Raw genomic sequence first — 25,600 nt, 5'->3', positions numbered from 1 at the left:
TTTGCAGCACTTGACCACATGACTGGACAATAATCAAGATTAGACTAAACTAGAGCCTGCAGGACTTGCTTTTTGGAGTGTGGTGTCAAAAAAGCAGAGCAACAAAAGGGTTCCTCCAACTTTGTTGGCTTTACCTTGCGTGACAACAATTATAACTGTCTACCTGGGCTAGCCTCACCCTAGCTGACAAGTGTACTGAAAACTCTCTGTTTGCACAGGGAAGGACGCTTTTAACAACATAGCAACCGTAACCACAAGCAGTAAGCATTCACACCTCTGTGGGGCGATACTGGGTGCTACTGTACATAAACACTTACACACACCTTCCTAAAAAGGACAAGCCAGATGACATTTAAAGGATTTCAGTGTGAGTGTATGCATCACACCACCAGGAGTCATGGCAACAGGCAGGTACACTCTTCTATTTGTGGGATTGTGATTGGTCGGCTGTGAATTCCACACATTCTTTCATCTCTGCCAAGTAAAGTATCACAATACTGAGTCTAGGTTGGGAACATTATGTGCTTTTTCTGAAGGGGAGTAACCATGCTTCCTGATGCTATCATGTCTGTTGATGGTGAGATTCTTTCAAGGGAAATGCCTATTCATTTGTAAATAGGAAGTTCCTACTCATTTGTTGTAGTAAAATGCAACATCCTTCCTTTGAACACTTTGTTCTGTGTTTACTGTGGTTTTCACGCACACCATTTCTATCCCCAATCTCTCTCTAGATTGCCCTCTATTGGGTTGCAGTTGTAACAGCTACTTCAATCATTTACAATTACACAAGCCAAATCATTGTTCAAGGCACCACCTACACTCGTTTGCAAAGTTAGTCCCCTTATGATGTTTCCACTGATCTAATCATTTTAACATTTAGTTTTACTCCAACTTTTAACTTCAACTATCTATTTATGGGACATGATAACATCTTATATTCAGCTGATTGTGTAGGTTCAGTTTTATTCATTGTTACATAAGTCACATTAGTTTTTCCAGCATATGTTGAATTACTGCCTCATTTTGCAGTTCATTCTTATTAACTTTGTCCAGTAATTTCCTGTCTGTTTTCCAATAACACTGCAAGGCAAGGTCCTCTTTGTAGGAACAATTAGATATTCCAGTCTAAAAATAGAATGATCACACTGCATTCTAACACTGATATGCAACTTCTCCTACTCTTCCATAGGATATGTCAGTGGTCAGTTGTGTGTGTGTTATAATACAACACAGATTGATTCAGGTGATAATAATGCCTTCCACTTTCTATTGAAGGAGCTTAATGTTTTATGAGTGTGTGGTTAAGAATGGGAAGGTATTTTAATATGGCAATGACATGGCATCATTTATGTTCCACTGTCTAAGCAGTATTAAATAGTCAACCTTTCTGCTCCTGAATCGACAAGTCTGAAATTACTCACATCTGATTCATTCTATGGCCACCATGTCCAAGGGACTTCACCCTTCCCCTATCCACACACAGACAGTGGGGCAAAAAAGTATTTAGTCAGCCACCAATTGTGCAAGTTCTCCCACTTAAAAAGATGAGAGAGGCCTGTAATTTTCATCATAGGTACACTTCAACTATGACAGACAAAATGAGAAAAAAAAATCCAGAAAATCACATTGTAGGATTTTTAATGAATTTATTTGCAAATGATGGTGGAAAATAAGTTTATCTTATATACCCTTTGTTGGCAATGACAGAGGTCAAACGTTTTCTGTAAGTCTTCACAAGGTTTTCACACACTGTTGCTGGTATTTTGGCCCATTCCTCCATGCAGATCTCCTCTAGAGCAGTGATGTTTTGGGGCTGTTGCTGGGCAACACAGACTTTCAACTCCCTCCAAAGATTTTCTATGGGATTAAGATCTGGAGACGGGCTAGGCCACTCCAGGACCTTGAAATGCTTCTTACGAAGCCACTCCTTCGTTGCCCGGGCGGTGTGTTTGGGATCATTGTCATGCTGAAAGACCCAGCCACGTTTCATCTTCAATGCCCTTGCTGATGGAAGGAGGTTTTCACTCAAAATCTCATGATACATGGCCCCATTCATTCTTTCCTTTACACGGATCAGTCGTCCTGTTCCCTTTGCAGAAAAACAGCCCCAAAGCATGATGTTTCCACCCCCATGCTTCACAGTAGGTATGATGTTCTTTGGATGCAACTCAGAATTCTTTGTCCTCCAGTTTTTACCAAAAGTTCTATTTTGGTTTCATTTGACCATATGACATTCTCCCAATCTTCTTCTGGATCATCCAAATGCTCTCTAGCAAACTTCAGATGGGCCTGGACATGTACTGGCTTAAGCATGGGGACACGTCTGGCACTGCAGGATTTGAGTCCCTGGCGGCGTAGTGTGTTACTGATGGTAGGCTTTGTTACTTTGGTCCCAGCTCTCTGCAGGTCATTCACTAGGTCCCCCCGTGTGGTTCTGGGATTTTTGTTCACCGTTCTTGTGATCATTTTGACCCCACGGGGTGAGATCTTGCGTGGAGCCCCAGATCGAGGGGGATTATCAGTGGTCTTGTATGTCTTCCATTTACTAATATTTGCTCCCACCATTGATTTCTTCAAACCAAGCTGCTTACCTATTGCAGATTCAGTCTTCCCAGCCTGGTGCAGGTCTACAATTTTGTTTCTGGTGTCCTTTGACAGCTCTTTGGTCTTGGCCATAGTGGAGTTTGGAGTGTGACTGTTTGAGGTTGTGGACAGGTGTCTTTTATACTGATAACAAGTTCAAACATGTGCCATTAATACAGGTAACGAGTGGAGGACAGAGGAGCCTCTTAAAGAAGAAGTTACAGGTCTTTGAGAGCCAGATATCTTGCTTGTTTGTAGGTGACCAAATACTTATTTTCCACCATAATTTGCAAATAAATTCATTAAAAATCCTACAATGTGATTTTCTGGATTTTTTTCTTCTCCATTTTGTCTGTTTGTACCTATGATGAAAATTACAGGCCTCTCTCATCTTTTTAATTGGGAGAACTTGCACAATTGGTGGCTGACTAAATGCTTTTTTGCCCCACTGTATATATGTACAACGTAAATTGGACTGAGTAATCCAAAGATACAGATTACAACAGGGTTTCAGTTAGAGGAGACAGTGAGGACATACACTAAGTATACAAAACATTAAGAACACTTGCTCTTTCCATGATGTAGACTGAACAGGTGAATCCAGGTGAAAGCTATGATCTCTTATTGATATCACTTATTAAATTCACTTCAGTCAGTGTAGATGAAGGGGATGAGACAGGTTAAAGAAGGCCTTTTAAGCCTTGAGACAACTGAGACATGGATTGTGTATGTGTGCCATTCAGAGGGTGAATGGGCAAGACTAAGGATTTAAGTGCCTTTGAGTGGGGTATGGTAGTAGGTGCCAGGCGCACCGGTTTGTGTGAAGAACTACAACGCTGCTGGGGTTTTCACGCTCAACTGTTTCCTGTGTTTATCAAGAATGGTCCACCACCCAAAGGACATCCAGCCAACATGACACAACTGTGAGAAGCATTGGAGTCAACAACACGCTTTCGACACCTTGTAGAATAAATATTAAGACATGTTTCTAATAGGATAGGTATGAGGCAAGTTTTACCTCAACATGAATAATCAAGGTATGTAGGTGAAAAATACATTAGATCATTACCCCGTCTTTTTCAGTTTCCTCTAAACAAAGATTTGATTACAAATCATTTGAACTAGAAACAGGTATACTTCCTGATTAACAAATTGCCCTGACTTCTTGTAAAATAACTGTGGTAATACAGGTATTGTTCTTATCTTTTCATGTCCTCCCTTAAAAGGACAAGCCATATGACATTATTTATATGACTTCAGTGGCACATTGATTCACCGAAACTAAAACAGTTCTCATATCGTGCCTCTCCCCTCATTGTTCTCAGGGTTTCATGCTGAGTGTGCCGTACTCATGTGTAGTACACATTTTTGGGGAAAATTTTAGAGTAGGGGGACTACCTTTTACATTCAAGCATTCCCACGGTTGGATAGTGGCCGACCTGAGGTCTGAGTGTGACACAGACATGTCATGAGGGGCTCCCTCTCCGCAGCTGACCCACTGCCCCAATGATACTGGAGGTAAACTTCTCTCTGTTTAGGGCTAGGTCACGGTACAGTAGCAATTTAATCACTTCCAGGTCAAACTGTGAAGTGTCCCATGTCATCATATCTCATCTTAGCTCTAAGCCCCAAAGGTCTATATTTCAAAGTCTATACTAGCATACCACTTGGTAGTTAAAGGTTAAATCAAAATACCCCAAAATGTAAACATCTAATACCCAGCGAGCACATAACGTTCTAAGAACCATATGTTTCTCAGAGTGAGGTTGTCCTGTGGTTATTTTTGCCTAAAACCTTCCCTCAACTTTCTTGGAATGGTACAGAACAGTTGCTTGGATTTGGAACATTCTCAGCATATTTAATGAACTTGACATTGATATTTCATTACTTTAGCAGAATGTTCTCCTAAAAGTTCAAACATGGTTACATTTAATATCTATTTTGGTAATGTTCTAAGAATGTTCTCCAATTGGTTTGACATTGGGAATGTTCTCAGGTAGTTCAGAAACAAGATACTTCTGTGGGAATTTCAGTACTTCAAAGTTTACTGATTTCCTTTCGGTTTGAAGTCTATTTAAAGTCATGTTCTCAAATTGTTCCAAGAACTTTATGATGCAATGTTCTTCTGTGGGAAATTCAGTACTTCAGCATAACATTTCCTACAGGTTTCCTCGTGGTTATATTTAAAGACATGTTCTCAAATTGTTCAGAGAATGTTAAGAAAACAATCCATAAAAACACTAGAAAACATTAGTAACGTTCAGAGAAAATCCTAAGAATGTTATTTGAAAACACATATACCTAATTTTGTGGGCAGTGTGCACGTAGCCTGTCTTCTCTTTGTCAGATTTCCACCTCTTCCTCTGAAGAGGTGTAGCAAGGATTGGACCAAAATGCAGCGTGGTAAGTGTCCATGGTTTTTAATAGGAAAACTCAACATGAACACATATACAAACTAACACCGTGAACTGGCACCGAAACAGTCCCATGTGGCACAGACACAGGAAACAATCACCCACAAAATACCCAAAGAATATGGCTGCCTAAATATGGTTCCCAATCAGAGACAACGATAGACAGCTGCCTCTAATTGAGAACCAATCTAGGCAACCATAGACATACAATTTACCTAGACAGGGAACAGCCCCATAAACATACAAACCCCTAGACAAGTGAACATATAAAACCCCCATGTCACACCCTGACCTAACCAAAATAATAAAGAAAACAAAGATAACTAAGGCCAGGGCGTGACACTTTTGAGAGCCAGGTCTGCCTTCGGCAGCCTTTCTTAAATAGCAAGGCTATGCTCACTGAGTCTGTACATAGTCAAAGATTTCCTTAATTTTGGGTCAGTCATGGTGGTCATGTATTCTGCCACTGTGTATTCTCTGTTAAGGGGCAAATAGCATTCTAGTTTGCTCTGTTTTTTTATTCTTTCCAATGTGTCAAGTAATTATATTTTGTTTTCTCATGATTTGGGTGGGTCTAAACACATTCTGTTCTCATTACCAACAAAACTCTTTCTATCCTCTATCTTGTTAAGTGTGTTCAGGTGTGTTGGCCACACCCACTTATTGGCCACACCTGAACTTAATGAGTGATTGTTGTCTTTGAAATGGGGTCTGTTTGAATGGACTAAAATTAACAGCTTTGTATACATAAGATAACATGGCATACTAGCTCCATCTTGGTGGTGCAGTGGATAAATTCCATGGATAAAGAACAGAAGATTATAGGTTTGAATCTCACTGATGCTGTGTCACAATAAAAATGCATGGTTAATTCATTTCTGTGTCCTATCTGTGCTTGGAGTTCAAAAAAGTGAACCAAAAAAACTGTCTTATTGAAACATTCAGTGAACGTTTTATGGAAATTGTTCAAAAACCTCAAAATAACCTAGAATTTCCATTATCAGAGCATTAATAAAACTTCCCAGGAAAACTTTCAAGGAACCATAGTAAAACATTCTCAGATCCTCCCTGCAACCTAAAACAAAAACTTTCCCAGAAGGGAAAAACTTTGGTTCCTAAAACGTTTAAAAAAAGTTCAGTTTTACCGGTCAGAAACGTATGGCTTCGTTTTCACATACGATGAAAAACCAAATACATTCCCACAACTTTCAAGAAACCAAAAGTGCTAGCTGGGTACATTGCTTTATTCTAGGTCATGCCTCAGTAAAGGCCGGCCCAGGGGTTGTATGTGTCCTGCGACCTGATTCAATACGGCCCGCGGAATCATACTCAGATCACATAAAGAAGAAAGAGCTGTTTGAAAATGTTTCCCCGTCAAGACGAACAGTGACACAGCGTGTCGGAGGCATCGCAGAGAATATGGAACAACAGTTGAAAGACAAGGTAAAGGATTTCACCTATTTCTCCTTGTCCTTGGATGAGAGGCAGTGATGCACGTGACCCGGCACAGTTGTTGATATTCTTACCAGGCATAACCCCATACTTTGAAATTACAGAGGAGCTTACGTCACTGTAGTAAATGTAGAGTACAACCACAGGGAAATATTTATTGGAGGAGGTTAATAAGTGTTTGGCAAAGCTGGGACTGAGTTTTGAATAGTTATCCAGTGTGACCACTGATGGGTGCCCAAACTTGACAGGAAAAAACTTTGGCCTTTTGAAAAAGATCAAGTAGTTGAGCGGAACCCAGATCATAAAAAGCATTTTCCTGCATTGCATTATTCATCAGGAGGTGCTCTGTAACTGTGTTCTGAAAATGGGCCATGTTGTGGATACAGTCACTAAAGTGGTAAACTGTAAAGTGGTAGACTCATATCTCCCTCACTAGGTTTAAGCAGCAGCTGTCAGAGCAACTCACAGATCACTGCACCTGTACATAGCCCATCTGTAAACAGCCCATCTATCTACCTCATCCCCATACAGTATTTATGTATTTATCTTGCTCCTTGGCACCCCAGTATCTCTACTTGCACATTCATCTTCTGCACATCTACCATTCCAGTGTTTAATTGATATATTGTAATTACTTCGCCACCATGGCCTATTTATTGCCTTAACTCCATTATCTTACCTCATTTGCACTTACTGTATATGAACATCTTGGCCATGTTCTGTTATAATCTCCACCCGGCACCGCCAGAAGAGGACTGGCCACCCCACATGTGCTCTCTCTAATTCTCTCTTTCTTTCTCTCTCTCGGAGGACCTGAGCCCTAGGACCGTGCCCCAGGACTACCTGACATGATGACTCCTTGCTGTCCCCAGTCCACCTGGCCGTGCTGCTGCTCCAGTTTCAACTGTTCTGCCTTATTATTATTCAACCATGCTGGTCATTTATGAACATTTGAACATCTTGGCCATGTTCTGTTATAATCTCCACCCGGCACAGCCAGAAGAGGACTGGCCACCCCACATAGCCTGGTTCCTCTCTAGGTTTCTTCCTAGGATTTGGCCTTTCTAGGGAGTTTTTCCTAGCCACCGTGCTTCTACACCTGCATTGCTTGCTGTTTGGGGTTTTAGGCTGGGTTTCTGTACAGCACTTTGAGATATCAGCTGATGTACGAAGGGCTATATAAATAAATTTGATTTGATTTGATATATAGACTTTTTGTTTTATTTTTTTCTACTGTATTATTAACTGTATGTTTTGTTTATTCCATGTGTAACTCTTTGTTGTTTGTGTCGAATTGCTACGCTTTATCTTGGCCAGGTCGCCGTTGCAAATGAGAACTTGTTCTCAACTAGCCTACCTGGTTAAATAAAGGTGAAATAAAAAAATAAAATAAGAGCTAAATCTTTAAACCACAGGCAGTTTGTCTCACTGTTGGAAGAGACAGATTCGGGTCATGCAGATCTCCCCTACCACACAAACGTGAGATGGCTGAGTTTGGGGAAGGTGCTTAAAAAGGTGTGGGACCTGAAGTCGGAGATTGTTGAGTTTTTGCAAATGAATGGAAAAATATGTGGATTTCTCTCAACTGCAAATAAAGAATGGTTGGCTGATTTTTGCTTCACCGTGGACATCATGGCCCTCGTAAATGAACTGAATTCCAAACTACAACAAACTACAAGGGAAGGGCCTTTCTGCACACCTGATTGTACAGCCTTGTCAAAGCCTTCAAGGGTAAATTACTACCCCTGACGCGTCAAGTAGAAGCTAACAATCTCATCCACCTTCCGACACTACTAGTCTGTTTCCTATCAGATGACCAGCAGGAGAAGTATACATCGCTGCTGCGTGCTTTAAAAGGTGAGATTTCTCGTCATATTGAGGATTTCTCTTGAAAATGGCCTGCTCTTGGTTTCCTCTCCTTTCACCTTCAATGTGGATAACGTGACCACTGAGCTGCAATTTGAGCTTATCGATCTTCAATCTGATGCAGTGATTGGAGAACTATTCAAAACAATGTCACTGATGAGGTTCTATGCATATCTCGATGGACAAAACTTTCCAAAGATTAGGAGTCATGCTCCGAAGAGGTTTGTACTATTTGGGTCAACCTATGTATAGGAACAGACATTTTCAGTGATGAAATATAACAAGTCAAGGCACAGGTCATCTCTCACTGACTCTCACCTCTCAGCAATCCTGCGCATAGCGTCAAACTGTACCGGACTTCACTGCTCTAGTCAGAAACTATACCTTACTTCACTGCTTTAGTCAATGCCCATCAGAGACTTCACACCTCACACTGATTGAGTAGTTTAAATGTAATGTTGAGCTCTCTCTCTTTCTTGTGTTTTTGTGCATACGCGTTAACAATAGTTCTATCTGTGGTGCTGAATGCACAGTGTACTTTTCCCTCCGTGTAGTTCATTGCATGTTTAATAATGAAAATACCTACCAAAAGAAGAACATGGATGTGGTTTTATTTCTGTGCATGTTAAAAAAGTATAACGAGTAGCATATCTGGACGTGATTTACAGTAGATATATCTGTCAACAGTCATACACATTATGTATAATCTTGCAATATGATTCTGGCCTGCAATGGCAAAAATATATTCTAATGTGGACCTCCATGGAAAAGAATTGCCCAGGCCTGTTCTAGGTAGTATGCTAGTTTCTAGGTAGTATGCTACTGCTGCTTTAAAACATTTTTTTTTTAACAAGATCAGCTTTAAAACCATTTTACTCATTCATGAGTTACAGACATTTGTTTTGCATCATCTCTGTTTTGTTGCTTTTGATATTTAAAAAAAAAACAATATCATATTTATTCCACATTTATTACGCTATATATTTGTTGTTGGTTATATTTCACTAGTCGTATGGGATCAAAAATATACATACAAATACCATAAATACAAAACAATACATTACATTTAACAGCATTAGTAACTTGAGTCTGATAATTATCTGTACAAAACAGTTAATCTGATCATATTTGTGGAAAATAAAAATACTTGCTTGATATGTTTTCCAGTTTCTTGAAATACTTTGCAAATGCAACTTTTTTCTATGTGAAAACTGAAATAGTCTGTTCATTCCTTTTACATTTTAATATGCACTCTTATCCAGAGCAACTTACAGTAGTGAGTGCATACATTTCCATACTTCTTTGTACGGGTCCCCTGTGAGAATTGAACCCACAACCCTAGCATTGCAAGCGCCATGCTCTACTATCACAGTACATCGTCACAAACCACATGATGTCTCAATGTACTCAATTACTGTATTGGTCATTGTTTTTCTTCATGGTGATGGAAAGTCTACAGGTACAAACCTAGATGACCAGCCTATATACAGTAATGTACATTTTAGATTCAGTGGTTTGTAAGGATGGTAAATTAATACTGCACAAAATGTGGTTGTTTTCTATGTTATTTGATCAAGAAAAATATTCAATTTGATGTGGATGTTTTGTGTCTTGCCCATAACATTGCACCTTTTGATGTAAATGTTTGAGGACCTGGTTTTGTTCTTTGTGGATCCCATTAGAATGATGATCACAGAGAAAGAGACAGGGAAACAACTCTTAGAATTCCAGCTATTGAATAGTTGTATAGTTACTGTTCGTAACTATACAACTACCTTTTGTTCGGAAAAGGAAATGTTTTTGCCCATGCGACAGATGTCTATATTGCTCTGCTAATACAGGACTAGTAAAGGCCCAATGCACTACTTTTATGAAAATGCACCCTCAGCACCCCTACTTCCCGCAGCTATGTTTACAGTTTAGAATACAAAAAGATTGAGAATGATTATTAGGAATTCAAAAGTCAAGACCCTTCCACCTAGGCTAATTCATTTTCCAATTCATATAAATGTCCGTTTTTCAAATGTAGTTGTATGTCTTTAAATTCAGATAAAGATATCATTAAAATATCTCTACCTATTATTTTGTGCTTTTTCTAATCTAGTCTTACTATCCGCAGAATGGTGATCTGAGAGCAGCAGGATAATAATCTCAAATGAAATGCAGTGGGAAAAGGAAGCACATGAGAATGATTCCACTTTATCAACTAACTCGATTTTGAATCATCAAGCCAGCTCAGAAGTCTCTTGATCCCTAGTCCAACACATAGTAAGAGCGCCCTCTTGTGTCCTTGTTGTAATTGCATGTACTGTATAATGAATGCCTGACTGCTTAGGAATTAGACTTTAGTCCATACTAAAAAAAGGTACACTAGCATAATTTTGAAGCCTTTGAGTTGACCTAGAATACATCCCACACAGGATATAATGCTGCGATTGTCAGTCTGGTATCTCCGGTATCTTCCTGTTCTCTCTAGATACATACACAAGTATTATTTTAATAAAAATGTCTTTCATCTACTTGTTGCGGCTACGTACTTACAAAAACGTTTTCAAAGAACTGCAGCTGTAGGCAGTTAATTCTTTTGAAGTGGCTAAAATAAAGCATTGATGTTGTTTTTCTCATTGACTGTTCATTAATTGTTTGGAGATTTTGCTCAATCATGTAAATCACAGAGAACACATTTATAATAGACCACAGCCTTATGCAAAAACATGCTTCTTACTTATCTTGGTCTCATTTGACAGGGCTTTCCATTAATGATGACCAAGACAGTAATTTCATATGTGTGCTGCACAGTTTGTGGTGGTAGATAAGGTTTGAGATGACATCTCAGTGAAATCGAATGTGACACTAGCAAGGTTTCAATACAACTGACGACAGATTTTCATGCACATACTCTAAAGCGTGAAGACAATATGCACACTTTTCCACCAGTGGTGTTGCCAGCAAACAGACTTGTTGCAGATCAAAATCAGTGCTTGATGACGTAGTACACACACAATGTAATTTTTTGCTTACGTTTTCATGTCCCTAAATTAAAAACCATAAAGTTCAATGTGTTTCCATTACATTTTCGAGCCTACCGACAGTTGTGTCACAAAAACTGTTGCGTTAAACTGTGCCTACTACAACTGTGCCTACTCTGGTGTTGTCACGTGCGCTCTAGTGTTGGTACTGTAGGCTGTGCTGAGATCTACATGAGATTATTATGGATAATATTTTTATTTGTCAAACGGCAGTCAAGCATTGATCACCATGTCACCATAATAAGACCCTGGATACTTATTGGAAATTAGCATCAAACTCATCACCATGCATTTTCACATGTGAAGCTCGTGAAAGTTTATTTTATTTCATCTGTAGCGTAATAAACTGCATGGCTTTCCAAATCATAGTGGGAGGACCACACACCATATCAACGAGTGAATCCAAGTTTACTTCGATATGATGGTTATTGTATCAATATTTGCGCATAAAGCCGTTTCCACCGCCATTTCCCGCAAATTTAATTTAAACCGACACAAAAAATCCCAACACATCAAACGAACAAAATAAGAGCCGATGTGAAAGATCTGCTGTGATTGTATATGCAGCCAATGAGGGAGTCTGTGGCCATGTTTGAGAGCATCAAATCCATGATGCATTGTGGGTAAATGGTGACTGGCTGATCTAAAAATACTAATGAGTAGTTATTTATGATGCAATGTGATTTGTAGATCACTCAGTCGCCTGCACTGTCGAACAAGCCCTGTGTACAGCTGCACTCACTGGAAACTGCAGTAAACTGGGCCCAGGTCCGGATCCACCACTGAAAGCTTTTTAATGTTACTCTGAAATTTATTATAAGTAATAACAATTTATCTCCACATATTTTTCATAATCATGAATTATGGGCAGTTGAACCAGAGTAGCATTGGATTGCAAACCTTTGATTTGTTTGATTGGAGACTTACAATGAGCATAAAGCTTTTTATTTGTTGGCAGAGAACAGTCTCACAGTCCCCTGCAACTATTTTCTAAAGCAGGGTTCCCCAATTCCCTACAGCTGTACTTCCTGTTGCGCAGCACAGACAGCGTGATTGCAATGCAAGATGGGATAGGAGTTCTTGTCCTTCTTTTCTTTTGCCCTGTTGTTCTTCGTGCACCTTCCTGGGTTCTTCTTTGGTCAGAGATGGTTGTCTTTGCTTTGGACACTTTTGAATGGGTTGTATGAAATTTGCCTAATAATAACCCCTATATTGAAAAAGATTTAGAAATACTTATTTTAATTTTAGAAATACTTTCAATATTATTCATTTCCATGTTGGAAATGTCCTTGTCCGAAGCAAAAGATCCCAATTTCAAACTCAAACCCCAAAAATACTAATCTAAAAACGGGCAAAAATTGATATTAACTAAAAATTAATAGTGTGTAGCTACTTGCAATAGCCCTGCGTGAATATTTATCTCAAAACTAAAAGATGTGTCCGGAGATTCCTTCCTAAAAGCTGTGTGTAGGGCCACCCGGGTGGTGCAGTGGTCTAAGGGCACTGCATCGCAGTGCTAGCTGTGCTGTGCCACCAGTGCTGTGCCACCAGAGACTCTGGGTTCGCACCCAGGCTCTGTCGCAGCCGGCCGTGACCGGGAGGTCTGTGGGGCAACGCACAATTGGCCTAGCATTGTCCGGGTTAGGCAGGTAGGGATATCCTTGTCTTATTGCGAACTAGTGACTCCTGTGGCCAGGAGTCACCGGGTGCACGGTGTTTCCTCCGACACATTCTCTCTCTCAGAGGACCTGAGCCCTAGGACCATGCCTCATGGATGATGACTCCTTGCTGCCCCCATTCCACCTGGCTGCAACTGTTCTGCCTGCGTTGAGAACATTTACTCCTGAGGTGCTGACTTGTTGCACCTCGACAACTACTGTGATTATTATTATTATTAAAGGTGCGGACTGCGGCCGTAAAACCGAAACCTATAGGGGAGGGTCTGGGCGGGTGTCTGTCTGCGGTGGCGGCTCTGGCACGGGACGTGGACCCCACCATAGTCCTTCTCCGCCTCTTTACCTGCCTCCGTGGCTTCTTTAACGCGGTGACCCTCGCTGCCGACCTCTGACTGGGGACCCAAGCCACAGGTCCCAAATGGACGGGAGATTCCGTCAGCACCGGACGGACGGGAGATTCCGTCAGCACCGGACGGACGGGAGATTCCGGCAGCACCGGACAGGCGGGAGACTCCGGCAGCTCCGGAGTGAAGGGCGATTCCGGCAGCGCCTGGCTGACTGGCGGCTCTGGCAGCTCAGGACAGACGAGAGATTCTGGCAGCTCAGGACAGACGGGAGACTCTGGCAGCTCAGGACAGACGGGAGACTCTGGCAGCTCAGGACAGACGGGAGACTCTGGCAGCTCAGGACAGACGGGAGACTCTGGCAGCTCAGGACAGATGGGAGACTCTGGCAGCTCAGGACAGACGGGAGACTCTGACAGCGCTGGGGAGGAAGACTCTGGCAGCACTGGACAGGCGGGAGCACCTGTAGGAAGGAGACGGAGAGACAGCCTGGTGCGGGGGGGCTGCCACCGGAGGGCTGGTGCATGGAGGTGGCACCGGATAGACCAGACCGTGAAGGCGCACTGGAGCTCTCGAGCACCGAGCCTGCCCAACCTTACCTGGTTGAATGCTCCCTGTAGCCAGGCCAGTGAGGCGTGGTGGAATAGCCCACATTGGGCTGTGCTGGCGAACCGGGGACACCATGCGTAAGGCTGGTGCCATGTACCCCGGCCCGAGGAGACACACTGGAGACCAGATTCGCTGAGCCGGCTTCATGGCACCTGGCTCGATGCCCACTCTAGCCCGGCCGATACGAGGCACTGCTATGTATTGCACCGGGCTATGCCTGCGCACCGGGGACACCGTGCGGCTCACGGCATAACATGGTGCCTGTCCGGTTCCTCTCTCTCCACGGTAAGCATGGGGAGTTGGCGCAGGTCTCCTACCTGACTTCGCCACACTCCCCGTGTGCCCTTCCCCAAGACATTTTTGGGGCTGCCTCTCGGGCTTCCAACCGCGCTGCCGTGCTGCCTCCTCATACCGCCGCCTCTCCGCTCTCGCTGCCTCCAGCTCAGCCTTGGGGCGGCGATATTCTCCAGCCTGTGCCCAGGGTCCCTTGCCGTCCAGAATCTCCTCCCATGTCCAGAAGCCCTGCGATCGCTGCTGCTGCTGCTGCTTCCCGTTACCACGCTGCTTGGTCCTTTGGTGGTGGGTGATTCTGTAAGGGTTTTCGTCTTCCTCCTCTGACAAGGAGGAGTAGTAGGAAGGATCGGAGGACCAATGCGCAGCGTGGTAAGTGTTCATTATATTTATTTTACTCAGAACACTAAATAATAAAACAACAAAGAAAACAAAATGAAACCGAAACAGTCCTGTACGGTGCATACATAAAACACAGAACAGAAAATACAATAGACACAATAGAAAACAGGCTACCTAAATATGGTTCCCAATCAGGGACAACGATTGACAGCTGTCTCTGATTGAGAACCATACCAGGCCAAACACAGAAATAGCAAACCATAGAAAAACTAACATAAACAACCCACCCAACTCATGCCCTGACCATACTAAAACAAAGACATAATAAAATAACTAAGGTCAGAAGGTGACAATACTGATGCATTGAAAATTGTGCAGCATGACTAAAAAGTTGGTATTGCAGGAGGTGCTATCAGATTTCATTTGAAACACCAAAACAATAAACTCACCTTGTAAGGGACCCCTCATCATCCTGTTGAATTACGGTGGTTGGGGACAAGGGGTGATAAAACCCGTCAAACAGAGTCTCCCTGTTGTGCAAAATCTTGGTGCTATGAGTGGCTATGTCACATGCGGCACAGAGAAGATGCCTCGGCAGTCAATCTCTGCACTGCACAACAGCATCCTCCCTGTTGCAGTACTGACACTGGCCCAACACAGTACCTTCAGCAGAGAGCATGCTGTCCACCATTGCCTCTCTCTTTCCCCCCACTTTTATGCACACAAGGCCTGCCTCTCTGCCCAAGTTACCTTTGGGGTTACGTGACAATATGGCCCAGTGGAACTCCTCATCAGCTCCTGTAGGTCCTGCATCAGAGAGTGTAGTGGAGATTTTAAATGTAAATTCAAATTAAAATACATGACAGAACTCATGAAAAGAATAGCTTGGCTGTATTAAAAAAAATGTTACGGTTGGCATGGTATTTGTTTGGCATTCTAGCATACTGTACCTGTATCTTGTGGGGATAGCTGCAGGAGCATGGACTGCAGGAGGATGGGTACCGGTACAGGAAACTATTAAATAAAAATTGTGTTATATTTCTTCATCGACGCAACTTAAGTATAACTTTAGTATAACTGTGTTTATTTGGTGAAGAGATGAGAATCCACTCTGACAGATATACAGTACCAGTCAAAGGTTTGGACACACCTACTCATTGAAGGGCTTGCCATTATTTTTACTATTTTCTACCTTGTTGAATAATAGTGAAGACATCAAAGCTATGAAATAACACATAAGTGTTAAACAGATTATTAAAAGTAGCCACCTTTTGCCTTGATGACAGCTTTGCACACTCTTGGCAGTCTCCTCTGAACAGTTGATGTTGAGATGTGTCTATTACTTGAATTCTGTGAATCTTTTATTTCAGCTGCAATTTCTGGTAACTCTAATGAACTTATCCTCTTCAGCAGAGGTAATTCTGGGTCTTCCTTTCCTGTGGTGGACCACATGAGAGCCAGTTTCATCATAGCGCTTGATAGTTTTTGCGACTGCACTTGAAGAAACTTTCAAAGTTCTTGAACTTTTCCGAATTGACTGACCTTCATGTCTTAAAGTAATGATGGACTGTCATTTTATTTTTTTATTTGAGATGTTCTTGCCATAATACGGACTTGGTCTTTTACCAAATAGGGCTACCTTCTGTATACCACCCCTACCTCAACACAACTGATTGGCTCAAATGCATTAAGGAGGAAATAAATTCCACAAACTAACTTTTAACAAGGCACACCTGTTAATTGAAATGCATTACAGGTGACTACCTCGTGAAGCTGGTTGAGAAAATGCCAAGAGTGTGCAAAGCTGTCATCAAGGCAGCTGCTGGAAAAACTTGTGTTATGGCTTTACACCCCCTGCTATAATGTGGATAAAGAGTTACTTGTCTAACAGAACACAGAGGGTGTTCATTAATGGAAGCCTCTCAAATATAATCCAGTTAGAATCAGGAATTCCCCAGAGTAGCTGTTTAGGCCACTTGCTTTAAATTTTTTTACTAACGATATGCCACTGACTTTAAGTAAACCCAGAGTGTCTATGTATGCGGATGACTCAACACTATACACGTCAGCTACTACAGCGACTGAAATGACTGCAAAACTCAACAAAAAGCTGCAGTTAGTTTCAGAGTGGGTGGCAAGGAATAAGTTAGCCCTAAATATTTCTAAAACTAAAAGCATATTTGGAACAAAACACTCAATACACCTTAAACCTCAACTAAATCTTATATAAATAATGTGGAAATTGAGCAAGTTGAGATGACTAAACTGCTTGGAGTAACCCTAGATTGTAAACTGTCATGGTCAAAATATATTGATGCAGTAGTAGCTAAGATGGGGAGAAGTCTGTCCATAATAAAGCGATGCTCTGCCTTCTTAACAACACTATCAACAAGGCAGGTCCTAAAGGCCCTAGTTTAGTCGCACCTTGACTACTGTTCAGTCGTGTGGTCAGGTGCCACAAAAAAGGACTTAGGAAAATTGTAATTGGTTCAGAACAGGGCAGCACGTCTGGCCCTTGAATATACACAGAGAGCTAACATTAATAATATGCATGTCAATCTCTCCTGGCTGAAAGTGGAGGAGAGATTGACTTCATCACTACTTTTATTTGTGAGGAGGTATTGACATGTTGAATGCAACGAGCTGTCTGTCTGAACTACTGGCACACAGCTCGGACACCCATGCATACCCCACAAGACATGCCACGAGGACTCTTCACAGTCCCCAAATCCAGAATAAATTATGGGAGGCACACATCATAAAGCCATGACTACATGGAACTCTATTCCACATCAAGTAGCTGACGCAAGCAGTAAAATTTGATTTAAAATAACAGATTAAAAAAAACACCTTATGGAACAGCGGAGACTGTGAAGCAACACAAACATAGGCCCAGACACATGCATACACACACAACAACAACATACGCACTATATATACACATGGATTTAGTACTGTAGATATGCATTGGAGTAGGGGCCTGAGGGCACACAGTGTCATGAAATCTGTGAATGTATTGTAATGTTTTTAAAATTGTATAAACTGCCTTGGCAGAAGCTAATGGGGATCCATGATAAATACAAATACTTTGAAGAATCTCAAATATATTTTATGTTTAACACTTTTTTGGTTACTACATGATTCCATATCTGTTATTTCATAGTGTTGATGTCTTCACTATTATTCTACAATGTAGAAAAGAGTACAAATAAAGAAAAACCATTGAATGAGTCAGTGTCCAAACCTTTGACTGGTACTGTATGTAATCATTTTATGTTATGTGTCAGTGGTGGTGGTTCCCAAACTTTTTATAGTCCCGTACCCTTTCAAACATTCAACCTCCAGCTGCGTACCGGCTCTAGCACCAGGGTCAGCGCACTCTCAAATGTTTTTTTTTGTTGTTGCCATAATTGTAAGCCTGCCACACACACACTATACGATAAATGTATTAAACATAAGAATGATCGTGAGTTTATCACAGCCCGGCTCGTAGGAAGTGAGTTTTATATGACCAGGGCACAAATAATGTAATAATAATTCATTATTTTGCTCTTTATTTAAAACATTATTTGTTAATCAAAAATTGTGAATAGCTCACAAACGGTTAATGAGAAAGGTGTGCTTGAAAGGATGCACATAACTCTGAAATGTTTGGTTGTATTGGAGAGAGTCTCAGTCCTAAATCATGTCCCAACACATTCTGTGCCTGTATTTAGTTTCCATGCGAGTGAGGGCTGAGAATCCATGCGAGTGAGGGCTGAGAATCCACTCTCACATAGGTACGTGGTTGCAAAGGGCATCAGTGTCTTACCAGCGCGATTTGCCAAGGCAAGAAACTCTGAGCGCAGAAATCTGGCAGTGATTAAATTCAATTTACACAAAACCGCTTGTTGCAATTTCGATGAGGCTCTCTTGTTCAGATATCGGTAAGTGGACTGGAGGCAGGGAATGAAAGATAACAAATCCAGTTGTTTGTGTCGTCAGCTTCGGGAAAGTACCTGCGTAATTGCTCACCCAGCTCACTCAGGTGCTTTGCAACATCACATTTGACATTGTCCGTAAACTTGAGTTCATATGCACACAAAAAAAATAATACAATGATGGAAAGACCAGTGTGTTGTCCTTGTTAATGCAGACAGAAAATAGCTCCAACTTCTTAATCATAGCCTCAATTTTGTCCTGCACATTGAACAATTGGATATAGTTGCAGAGTCCCTAGATTCAGATAATTCAGGCAGAAAAAACATCACCCAGATAGGCCAGTCGTGTGATAAATTCGTCACCACGCAAACTGTCAGACAAGTGAAAAATTATGGTCAGTAAAGAAAACTTTAAGCTCGTCTCTCAATTTAAAAAAAACGTGTCAACACTTTGCCCCTTGATAACCAGCGCACTTCAGTATTGTAATGGCAGATTTCGTAAGGATCAGACCAAGATGCGGCATGGTAAATGTTCATGACGCATTTTAATAAGAAAAGCCTGAACACTATGAAATACAAACCAATAAACGCTAACATGCAATAAACCAAACCGAAACAGTCCCGTGTGGCTGACACAGGAAACAAACACCCACAAACCAACAGTGAAACCCAGGCTACCTAAGTATGATTCTCAATCAGAGACAACTAACCACACCTGCCTCTGATTGAGAACCATACTAGGCCGAAACACAAACCCAAACATAGAAACCCAAAACATAGACTGCCCACCCCAACTCACGCCCTGACCATGGCCGCTGCCCATATCATTGCATAATGCAGAAAATACAAGAGAGTTCAGGGGCCTTGCTTTAACAAAGTTAACCATTTTCAGTGTAGTGTCCAAAACGTCTTTCAAGCTGTCAGGCATTCCCTTGGCAGCAAGAGCCTCTCGGTGGATACTGCAGTGTACTACCCAAGTGGCGTTGGGAGCAACTGCATGCACGTGCGTTACCACTCTGTCTCCCTGTCATGGCTTTCGCGCCATCAGTACAGATACCAACACATCTTGACCACCAAGGTCCATTTGATGTCACAAAGCTGTCCAGTACTTAAAAAATATCCTCTCATGTTGTCCTGGTTCCAGAAGAGGATGTCTTCCTTAATTGACCCCCCATAAACTTAATGGACATATACCAGGAGCTGTGCCAGGCCTGCCACCTCTGTTGACTCATCCAGCTGTACGCATACAATTCACTGGCTTGGATACAAAGCAGTAATTGTTTCAAAACATCTCCTGCCATGTCACTGATACGTTGTGAAACAGTGTTGTTTGATGAAGGCATTGTCTGTATAGTTTTTTTTAACCTTTTCCCCAGCATTGTCCCAGCCATATCCGCGGCAGCAGAAAGAATTTAGTCCTCCACAATAGTATGGGGCCTGCCTGTCCACTCTGTAGTTCACCATAAAAGACGCTTCTAGCCCCTTCTTATTAATGGTATCTATTGCTTTTATACATGTCTTACTACTCGAAAGTTGTCCTTATTCTCACTCAAAAAACTCCTGTGGCTTATTTTTCAAATGGTCATGTTTTGTGTCTAAATGTCTGAGCAAGAGGGAAGGTTTCCCACAAGAGAGTAACGGTTAATGGGATTTGATGTTAATTATTTGACTAGGCTACCTGTATTTGACATTGTGTTGTTATTTCACTGAACACTAGATGTTTTTATTTTATTTTTGGCAGTGAAATGAGGCTACTCAGGCGAGAAAAAAAACTCACCAAAATGTATAGTCCGATTGTAAAATATAAACGTACTGTTTGAAAATGTGAAGAAAAATTACAAATATTTTTAGAAAACTGCATTGCGCGTACCCATACCCCAGTTTGGGAATACCTGATCTAGGTCATTATATTAGATATACACTACCGTTCAAAAGTTTGGGGTCACTTAGAAATGTCCTTGTTTTGAAAGAAAAGCAAATTTTTCATCCATTAAAATAACATCAACTTGATCAGAAATACAGTGTAGACATTGTTAATGTTGTAAATGACTTGTAGCTGGAAACAGCAGATTTTTTAATGGAATATCTACATAGGCATACAGAGGCCCATTATCAGCAACCATCACTCCTGTGTTCCAATGGCACGTTGTGTTAGCTAATCCAAGTTTATCATTTTAAAAGGCTAATTGATCATTAGAAAACCCTTTTGCAATTATGTTAGCACAGCTGAAAACTGTTGTCCTGATTAAAGAAGAAATAAAACTGGCCTTCTTTAGACTAGTTGAGTATCTGGAGCATCAGCATTTGTGGGTTTGATTACAGGCTCAAAATGGCCAGAAACAAATAACTTTCTTCTGAACCTTGTCAGTCTATTCTTATTCTCAAAAATGAAGGCTATTCCATGTGAGAAATTGCCAAGAAACTGAAGATCTCATACAGCGCTGTGTACTACTCCCTTCACTGAATAGAAAGGAGTGGGAGGCCCCGGTGCACAACTGAGCAAGTGGACAAGTACATTAGAATGTTTAGTTTGAGAAACTGACGCCTCACAAGTCCTCAACTGGCAGGTTCATTAAATAGTATCCGCAAAACACCATTCTCAACGTCAACAGTGAAGAGGCGACTCTGGGATGCTGGCGTTCTAGTAACACACTACGCAGTCATGGATTAAAATCTTGCATTGCACGCAAGGAATGGGAGAAGGTCATGTGGTCTGATGAGACAAAAATAGAGCTTTTTGGTCTAAACTCCACTCGCTGTGTTTGGAGGAAGAAGAAGGATGAGTACAACCCCAAGAACACCATCCCAACCGTGAAGCATGGAGGTGGAAACATCATTCTTTGGGGATGCTTTTCTGCAAAGGGGACAGGACGACTGCACCGTATTGAGGGGAGGATGGATGGGGCCATGTATCGCGAGATCTTGGCCAACAACACCCTTCCCTCAGTAAGAGCATTGAAGATGGGTCGTGGCTGGGTCTTCCAGCATGACAATGACCCAAAACACACAGCCAGGGCAACTAAGGAGTGTCTCCGTAAGAAGCATCTCAAGGTCCTGGAGTGGCCTAGCCAGTCTCCAGACCTGAACCCAATAGAAAATCTTTGGAGGGAGCTGAAAGTCCTTATTGCCCAGCGACAGCCCCAAAACCTTATGGCTTGGAGGTAGAAGCTGTTTAGAAGCCTCTTGAACCTAGACTTGGCGTTCCGGTACCGCTTGCCGTGCGGTAGCAGAAAGAACAGTCTATAACTAGGGTGGCTGGAGTCCTGGTATAGAGGTCCTGGATGGCAGGAAGCATGGCCCCGGTGATGTACTGGGCCGTCTCGGCATCTCCCTTGGGGTTCCTTTAGGGCAGGGTTTCCCAAACCTCTGCTTGGCCCCTCCAGACGTTTCACATGTTTGTTTTAACCCTTAACTGGCACACATGGTTCAATTAGTCAACTAATCATCAAGCCTTTGACTAATTAAATCAGGTGTGGCAATTTAGGGTTTAAACAAAAATGTGAAACTTCTGGGGGGGCCAGTGGACAGGGTTGGGAAACCCTGTTTAAGGGTCAGATGCCCCAGGGTCAAGCTCTATTTAAGGCGGTATTCACCACCGCCATTAGCTGCAATATGGTCACCTGTTCCGGTATAGTCCATGTCCTCCGCTTTGATGACAATAATATACAATTAACGAGGCAGCCAGGACTGGCATATGTTATCTAATTAGAGAAAATGTTTACACTTTGCACACGTAAACAAACACACAACTAAATAGGTACATAACACTTACCATGTCTTGAGGTCTTCTTAGACCTTTTTGGTCCAGGTATTTTGTGAATTATGTTGCCTCTGCTGTCCCTCTCTCTCCATTGGTCAGGGGCAAGGCTAGTGGCAGGAGCAGGTGACTGTTGCTTTGCAGCACGTCTTTCTGATCCTAAAGTATTTATTCAAATCAAACATAGAACTCGAATCTGTCTGTGATTAGAATTACAACACAATAACATTGTGGTTGGGCTTGTCACCGAAAACCCTCAAACTTTTACAGATGCACAATTGAGAGCATCCTGTCAGGCTGTATCACCGCCTGGTACGGCAACTGCTCCGCCCACAACCACAGGGCTCTCCGGAGGGTGGTGTGGTCTGCCCAATGCAATACCGTGGACACACTGCCTGCCCTCCAGGACACCTACAGCACAGGAAGGCCAAAAAGATCATCAAGGACAACAACCACCCGAGCCACTGCCTGTTCACCCTGCTATCATCCAGAAGGCAAGGTCAGTATAGGTGCATCAAAGCTGGGACCGAGAGACTGAAAAACAGCTTATATCTCAAGGCCATAAGACTGTTAAATAGCCATCAATAGCACAGAGAGGCTGCTGCCTACATACACAGACTAGAAATCTTTGGCCAATTTAATAAATGGAACACTAGTCACTTTAATAATGTTTACATGTCTTGCATTACTCATCTCATATGTATATACTGTATTCTATACTATCTACTGTATCTTAGTCTGTCACTGACATTGCTCATCCATATATTTATATATTCTTAATTCCATTCCTTTACTTAGATTTGTGTGTATTAGGTATTTGTTGTGAAATTGTTAGATATTACTTTGCTGCACTGTCAGAACTAGAAGCACAAGTATTTCACTACACCCGCAATAACATCTGCTAAACACGTGTGTATGTGACCAATAAAATGTGATTTGATTTTGTATGTACCCACAATTCAATTGCCCTAAAAATATACTGGGGAAAAGGAAAGAAATATAACTTACAGCTAGCTACATGTTGAAAATGTAATGCTGTGCGATAGCTTTCCCAAAGAGCCTCCTCAAATGCCACCCGTGCCGCATCGCGCTCTTTGCTCAAGCTCATTTCTCTATTTGGTTGAACATGAAATCAAATTGTATTTGTCACATGCGCTGAATACAATAGGTGTAGACCTACAGTGAAATGCTTACTTGGGCTCCTGAGTGGCACAGTGGTGTAAGGCACTGCATCTCAGTGCAATAGGCGTCCCTACAGTTCCTGGTTTGATTCTAGGCTGTATCACATCCGGCCGTGATTGGGAGTCACATAGGGCGACGCACAATTGGTCCGGGTTTGGCCGTCATTGTAAATAAAAATTTGTTCTTAACTGACTGGCCTAGTTAAATAAAATTTTCAAAAATGCACAAGCCCTTAACCAACAATGCAGTTTTAAGAAAAATAAGTGTTACGAAAGTACTTACTAAAATAAACTGAAGTAAAAAATAGATATATAAAAAATATAAATAAAAACAAGAAAATAAACATTATTGTACGTTAACGTAGAATTTTTTTTTAACCAAAATGTGTGATCATATACTGTGAGACACAATCAAATATATAATAGTAGATTCACACATGATAGAAGTAAATTGGTATACATTGTGGATGGTTGGTTTTCATTATCGTAGGAACTGCGTTATATTGTGCAAAAGACAAAGCTTCCACAGTTAACGCTCAAATGTTTTTGTTATTTATCTGCTTTAATTAATTAACATCTCAGGTGCGAACAAAGCTGGTATTATTATTTATGAACTAGGTGTATTCATATTTACACAATTTGGTATACAGACAGCAAAAAGAGAAATACAGTTTATGGTTTAAAATGTGCAGACACCTGTGTAGCTATGTAATAATTTCTATGGGACACACACACAGGCCATAAATAAACTAGCTACTCCATCAAAGATCTAATTAAAAGGCTAAATTGTTTATTCTGTCATGTATTCTGTGCAGAGAAATTGTTTAAATTGGGTGCGTATTCAACACAAACACAGGTGTAATAAGAACGAACACAAAGGTCAGTTCCGGTAGAAATGATAAAACGTCAGTTCCGGTGCTACGGAATCATGCGATTGAGTTTCACAGTCTTGTCACTCACTGCCAGACACTTTTAAATCATGAAATAAATACCTTAAATAATTCGCTAAAAAGTATTTCCATGTGCTTACACGATTGATATTATTGATTGTATTTTTACATAATTAATAACGGCGAGCAGCTAGCTAAAAAGGTCCAATGTTCACTGGGGTTGCAACCGGCGGGAACCAAAAAGCTAACGTTAGCATACAAGCGACTGTTGGCCAGGGCGAATAAATATCACTTCCTGTCTACAAGATGAACGAATATACATAACTGATTGAAATATATTATTTAGAATTATGCGGGCCGAAATACAGACAATATATTAGATTGTGTAATTTATTGTCCAATAATTTACCTCGTTCTCACTATAAAATACCTAGCTTCAACCAAATAAGCATTTATGTTTATTTGTATTTATTGCACAAACTCAGGGCGCATCGAGTTTAGAGATTCAGAAGGGGCGTGGCATCAGAGGTATCTGGTGTTATTGATTTCGATGCGCCATACATTTCTGCTATTAGTGCATACAAACATTGTGCTTATTTTTTGACATATAGTACACACTTAATGAGAGACTGGGTTTCAACCCACCTATAAGTGTGATCGGGGATTTATATTGAAGAAGCAGTTTCTGCCTGTCTTTGACTGTAATGCATCATTGACACGACATATACCTCCGCTACACTACTTTGATACGCATCCGTGGATTAAAAAGTGAGTATAAACAATGCCCACTGAAAAAAAGTGGGTACAGTATACCGCATATACTATACCTGCGTATAGCCTCCACCACACCACTGCTTCCTTTACATTCTTTGTCTGTCACCTTCAGCAATGAGTTGTCTTTTAATTATAGAAAAGGCATAGCTCCCTGTATTCATGTATGTTAGAATTTGGTTACCATAGTATTTGTCTGTGTTTGAACAGTTTGTGGCTCATTTGTGGTAATCCGAGTAGCCTGCTCTACGGCGCGACCAATGGGCGCGACATCTGTGCGGTGAGGACTGCGTTTGACACGCACGTGACGTCACTTTGTAGGCGGGTTTTTCATGGAAAGTGCTGGAAAAAACGAAGTACACCCAAAAGAGCTGACTGATATTCTTCCGTGAGAGTAAAAAGACCCATCATTTCTACATTTGTATACATTTTAATTTGCGGCAATTTCTTACTACACTGTCCGATTGATACAAAA

General features: G+C 41.4%; 1 long non-coding RNA gene across 2 annotated transcripts; it reads right to left on the bottom strand.

The window, feature by feature from the left end:
• Positions 1-14,896: 14,896 nt before the first annotated feature.
• On the bottom strand, positions 14,897-25,469 carry LOC112249974. 2 transcript variants are annotated; one of them, XR_002953462.2, is made up of 3 exons: positions 25,182-25,469; positions 15,557-15,620; positions 14,897-15,413 (listed from the first exon to the last, which is right to left on the bottom strand). It is a non-coding gene; the product is annotated as an uncharacterized LOC112249974 (long non-coding RNA). The 2 variants fall into 2 exon arrangements; XR_002953461.2 differs by lacking the exon at positions 25,182-25,469 and adding an exon at positions 22,299-22,623.
• Between the last annotated feature and the right edge of the window lie 131 nt (positions 25,470-25,600).

The sequence above is a fragment of the Oncorhynchus tshawytscha genome, linkage group LG05 (assembly GCF_018296145.1).
Source record: "Oncorhynchus tshawytscha isolate Ot180627B linkage group LG05, Otsh_v2.0, whole genome shotgun sequence".
Classification (NCBI taxonomy): domain Eukaryota; kingdom Metazoa; phylum Chordata; class Actinopteri; order Salmoniformes; family Salmonidae; genus Oncorhynchus; species Oncorhynchus tshawytscha.
The sequence above is the reverse complement of the archived record's forward strand: the minus strand, read 5'-3'. Positions and strand labels throughout refer to the sequence as shown.